Raw genomic sequence first — 6,157 nt, 5'->3', positions numbered from 1 at the left:
TTTAGATGGTTTGGAAACAAATGACATTTTAAAAATTCACTTTATTGGAGGCTCTTACACTTATAACAATCCATACATCCGTTTTGTCTAGCGCATTTGTATATATGTTGTCATCATTTTCAAATCATTTTCTTTCTACTTGAGCCCTTGGTATCAGCTCCTCATTATTTCCCCACCCTTCCTCCCTCCCTCATGAAGTCTTGATAATTTACAAAGTACTATTTTTTCATAGCTTACACTAACCACTGTCTCCCTTCACCCACGTTTCTGTTGTTCATCCCCCTAAGAGGGGATTATATATCTATTGTGATCGGTTTACCCTTTCCCCCCTCACCTGCCTCCTACCCCCATAGTGTAGCTACTCCCATTATTGTTCCTGAGGGGGTTACCTATCCTGGATTCCCTGTGTCAAGAGCTCTTATCTGGACCAGTATACATGCCAGATTTGTAAGGTAGAATTGGGGTCATGATAGTTGGGGGAAGGAAGCATTAAAGGACTAGAGGAATGTTGTATGTTACATCGGTGCTATATTGCACCCTAGCTGGCTCCTCCCTTGTACATATTTTTTACAAAGTTTTTAAGCATATGAGCACACTTAGTAATATAAACTGGAAAAAAAGAACCATTGATTAGGTGAATTTACTGAATTAGGGGTAAAGGAAAAAATACTAAGTAAAATAGTTCGCATATGAGCAGTGTGTACACATCACTGCTTGCCCTCCTGTTTTCCTGTTCCTGTAGTTCATCCATTTCCCCCCTAGTGCAAGTCATGTGAGAGGAAGAATTGAGGTTTAGGGTGAGGGATGATGAGCGTGTAGGCAGCTAGAACTGTGATATTTTGCAGCCATGTAAAAGATCATGTAGACTATCAAGTGTCAAAATGGGGGAGAACAAAAATTTAATCAATATATGCAAATGTGTTTTCCTAGATAGGACGTTCCATAGGATTCACGAACTTGAAAATGTATCATTGTTAGAATCAGTCTGTAGTTAAGATAAGAATCTAGGTTCTGGGATTAATCAATGTTTCCAGTTCAAGAAATAGACTCAAGGGATAGAATTAGGAGTTAAGTGTCATGAGTCAAGAGTCAGGTGTTAGTGGCCAGATTAAAGGGTCTCATCATTAGAAAATGTAGTGTTTAAAAGATTATGTTTTGAGTTGATTAGGAGCATATGTGTTAAATTGTAATGATGTAGAGTCATGGCTTTAAGATTAGAAATTTGAGGCTTTGGTTTCTGAATTTCAGATTAAGGGTTATAACATTAGAATTAAGATTCTAGATTATATTCAAAGTTGTGGTGCCAATTTAAAGATTTGGCTTACATGCATTAGACTAGATTTAGAGTGTATGGTCATAGGATTTGTGAAGCATGTTGAATTTGCTGTGGGTAGCAGGGAATACTGAGGGTGTTCATAGAAGTTCTGTATGCTAAGGGGTTTTTCAGGTGGTTAGGGGTGCCGTGCTTTAGGACGTATCAGTGATTTGTAAAGATGCTAGTATGTTAATGTGTAAGGGTTAATGGTTTGGAAGTTGGTGATTAGCAGTTAACAGTTAGGGATTTAAGTATCAAAAGTCATTCTGTGTGTTCAAATGCAGTCTACAACTTTTTTTTCTTACATTTATTAACTATAGTATTTATGGCCTATTTGGAATCTTTTATGTATGAAATCATTAATTTTTGATGAGCAAAGAATTTTTATTTTGGGGTAGTTTTTCTTCCTTTAAAAAAATCTTTTTCAAGTTTGTTTAGCTAGTACAGACAGTACAATTTTTTATTGAGTGGTGAAAATGAATATGTATGTTTTGCCTATTTCTGAGGTGGGGTAATGCTTTTGTCTTTCCACTAAGCCTGATATTTGCAATGTCTGTTGTTGTTCTCATGAATGTATATTAATATATTGGGTTATACCTGTTTCATGTGCGATTTGTAACTGTTTTTTTTAAACATTTTATTAGGGCTCATATAACTCTTATCACAATCCATACATATGCATACATCAATTGTATAAAGCACATCTGTACATTCTTTGCCCTTATCTTTTTTTTCTTTTCTTTTTTTACATTTTATTAGGGGCTCATACAACTCTTATCACAATCCATACATATACATACATCAATTGTATAAAGCACATCCGCACATACCCTGCCCCAATCATTCTCAATCATTTGCTCTCCACTTAAGCCCTTTGCATCAGGCCCTCTTTTTTTTTCCCCTCCTTCCCCACTCCCCCTTCCCCCATGTGCCCCTGGTAATTTATACATTGTTATTTTGTCATATCTTGCCCTATCCAGAGTCTCCCTTCCCCCCCTTCTCTGCCGTCCATCTCCCAGGGAGGAGGTCACATAGGGATCCTTGCAATCAGTTCCCCCTTTCCAACCCACTCACCCTCCACTCTCCCAGCACCGCCCCTCACACTCCTGGTCCTGAAGGTATCATCCACCCTGGATTCCCTGTGCCTCCATGAAACACCTTTGATTTTGTATAGTATATATTCTGTGTCTATTTAGATAATTGATTCTTTTTTTCCATCAACAGGTGTATTTGAGTACTTATTTTCTTGTGTTAAATCAATTATGGGAATGGGATACATTACAATTAATCATGATGTATGCTTAGTTACATAATTTGTCTGACTCAGTTTTCAATTTTTTGAAAGAACTCATTCAAGCAGCCTCATTATCAATATTAGTCTACAGTTTTCTTAAAGTATCATTTTCTGACATTGGTGTCAGGTTTATTTCTGTTCTCATAGAAAGAGTTATCTTCCAAAATTATTGTTGTGCTTGAACCCAATAACTTGAACATAAACAGCAAAAAGGTGTTTATTCATCCTATGTAAGTACTCTGGTTTCTAGCTGCCAGAATCTTCAGTTTTCATCTATCTTACAGTTAGGCTAGAAACTTCTCATGAAATTTTATTGATTCAATTGATTATAGACTTTCTAAATGGGCTGAAACCCACTTAAGTATCATCAATCCCTTGCTCTGATATTCCAGGTGACCCCTCAGTGTAGAGGCCTATATGATTCATGCTTCCCTTCAAAGATAAATAGCTGCTCACGACTGAGTGACTGTGTGCTGCCCTTACACTAGAGTCCATGTTCGTGAAAATACTGTGCCATAAGGCATCCTGTGTGGACTTTAAAGAATCTTCTTCAGCTCACCTCCAAAAGAATAGTTTCCGAGGGGTAGGAATTCCTCAATGCTTTTGTCATCACCTTGTTTGTTCTATTTTTTAAAAATCAAACAAAAGTAACCACTTCCCCCTTTACATAAGAGAAATAATAACTTTTGTAAACACAACTAATATACTAGCATGTTTTTGTCTATGTCTTGGGTGCTTATTAGTGGTTGCTGAGGCTGTTGTTATGTTAGCTGTCATTGAGTTAATTCCATCTCACAGGGACAGAGTGCACAACAGAACAAAACACTGCACTCTCCTGTGCCGTCCTCACAATTTAGGATGAACCCATTGGGGCAGTCACTTTGTTAATCCATTTAGTAGAGGAATTCCTATTTTTCAATGCCTCTCGTCTTTACCAAACATAATGTCCTACTCCCGAGACTGTTCTCTTTGATAACATGTCCAAAGTACATAATTTGAACACTCACCATCCTTACCTCCAGTAGCACTCTGACATTACTTCTGCCAAGGCAGACTCATGTGTACTTTGAATGTCCATGGTACTTGGGATATTGTTGGCCAGCACTACAATTCAAACACAGTGAATCTTCTTCAGCCTTCCTTATTCAGTGTCCATCTTTCAAATGCATATGAAGCCATAGACAATAGCATGTTTGGGTCAAATGAACCCAGTCTTCTAAGTAATATCTTTGTTTTTCCATCACTCTAAAGAGGCATTCTTCAGCAGATTTATCCAATGCAATATATGTATTGATCTCTTGATGGTTACATTCACCATTCAAGGTTTTTTGGGGTTTTTTTCTTCATTTTTTGCCCATAAGCTAACCATTTTTCTGGAAGGAGTTAACATTTACTCAAGCTTAGATTAAGAACGTTGATCAAGGAGGGGCCTGGTATCCAACCTTGTTCTTCAACCCACCTGCCTCAGAGCTCGAAGAGTGAAACCTGGACTTAAGACCTAGGGAAATGGTGAGTCTTACATTTCAGATATTCATGATGACTGGGCAGGAGACAGTCAAAAATAAAGTGTGTATTTTTCTAGTAGCCTGACTTGCAGATTAGTTTTATAGGGGCACTAATCTACACCCCTGTCAAATAACGGCCACTTCACAGGACCTTGCCTTAGAAACTCTTTGGGGCTTTCAAGAGGGCAATGCCAATGATATCCAAGTAGCCACTCAGGCTAATGCTGCCTACTTTATCAAAGCATAGCCTCTTCCCTCTGCACTCATTTTGGCTTCCTACCCCTCCAGTCTTCCTGGTGGAACATATTTTACAAGCTCATGCCTCCACACTAGCTTTCTTCCCCCTCCCTAGAAGTCCAAGACTATGGATGGGACATCCTAACCCAAATCGATAAGCCCTCTCCCACAGTTTGTGTTATTTATCATCAGTCAGCATTACTTGGAGAGATTGAAACCCTTGCTCTAGGCCCAGATGACATAATGGATAAGGCATATCTTTCCTTGATCCATCTCATGTAATTTTAAGCTTCTGCCCTCACCCTGGCTCTTGGCATCACCTATCTACCTACCTTTAGCCATTCCTTGAGTGCAAGTTGTAGTCTTTTACAAAGGCTTTACCATTGGGCATCCTTAAACACAAGAGCTGCAGAGAAGAGAAAATAAACATCCCTTTGTGCTTGTTCCCTAGTTAAGGTTGTCTCTGCATTGACAAAGTGACCTCTAGGATTTGTTGCTCATGTCCTTCTGTCCCTTGTTATCCACTTCTAAAGAAGTTTCTCTGGCTACCACACTCTGCTGTGCATATTATTATGGGCCTTTAATGGACTCCCTCAACCGTAGTCATTTCTTTTTATTTCTTTCAGTTTTTTGTTTTGTTTATTTCTTTAAAAATTAAAAAACCATTTTATTGGGGACTCTTAACAGCGCTCATAAAAATCCATACATCAATTGTATCAAGCACATTTGTACATATGTTGCCATCATCATTTCCAAAACACTTTCTTTCTACTTGGGCCCTTGGAAACAGCAGTCATTTCTTAACACACAATAGATATTTTATCTAAGGGCATGGGCGGTGCTAAAGTTTTATGAAGAGCTCAGCATGGGTTTCAGCGGCATGGATGAGCATGATTCAGTTGGATTACTTTCGCCAACCATGCCAAGTGTTACGGACAGTGGTGGAGTGCGGTCTGGTAAATAACTTCCTTTATAACATATAACTTCCTTAAATTAAATGTCTTGTGAAAAAAGTTGTTTATCTTTAATGGGGCTTGAGGTTATTTATATCTTAAAAACATCCGATTTACTCTAACACTGAATATTATATGTAAAGAATATGTATTAAATGTTGTGCTAGACAGGGTTCTCTAGAGAGACAAAACCAGATTGCTAGTAATTTTCTATATATATTTATAAAGATAGATATATAACACAAGAAATGAACTATTAAATTATATACAGATAGATAGATATATGACATAATAAATGAACAGTTAAATTATAAAGCAATACAAATTACTCAGTGCAACTCACTCCCCTGAGAGTGTTGGTAGACACTAGCAGTCCTTTAAGTCTTGAGGGCTGCCAGTTCCACCTCTGTAGAGCTGGGCTGTATATCCCCAGGCAGCAAACAGCAAGACAGGTCACTAACTGTCACCAACTTTCGGTCCCCAGCTCTAGAGATGTACATTCCAATCATGTGGGCTTAAAGGGACCTCAACTTACAGTGACACAGTCCACTGGCTATGCGTCCCACAGGTAGTGTAGCCTCTAAATTGAGGCACAGAACAAGCATGGCAGCCGCACACTGGTCCATTGATCAAAGAGGAAGGGACAAGAAAGGCGAGACTCACCGAGCCACTTATCTCTCCAGCCTTCAATTAATCTCACTTGAGTTTATCAGCCAGGCTGGCACAATAAACTATCGCAATCCACCCCTTGGCAACCTTTCCAGACATTGATGAAAACACACTTATACTTATCATCAATCATCTATCATATATGTAAATAAAAACACACTAAGTCCAATTGTATCTGATATAT

The sequence above is a fragment of the Tenrec ecaudatus genome, chromosome 3 (genome assembly GCF_050624435.1).
Source record: "Tenrec ecaudatus isolate mTenEca1 chromosome 3, mTenEca1.hap1, whole genome shotgun sequence".
Taxonomy (NCBI): Eukaryota; Metazoa; Chordata; class Mammalia; order Afrosoricida; family Tenrecidae; genus Tenrec; species Tenrec ecaudatus.
Note: the sequence above shows the minus strand (reverse complement) of the source record.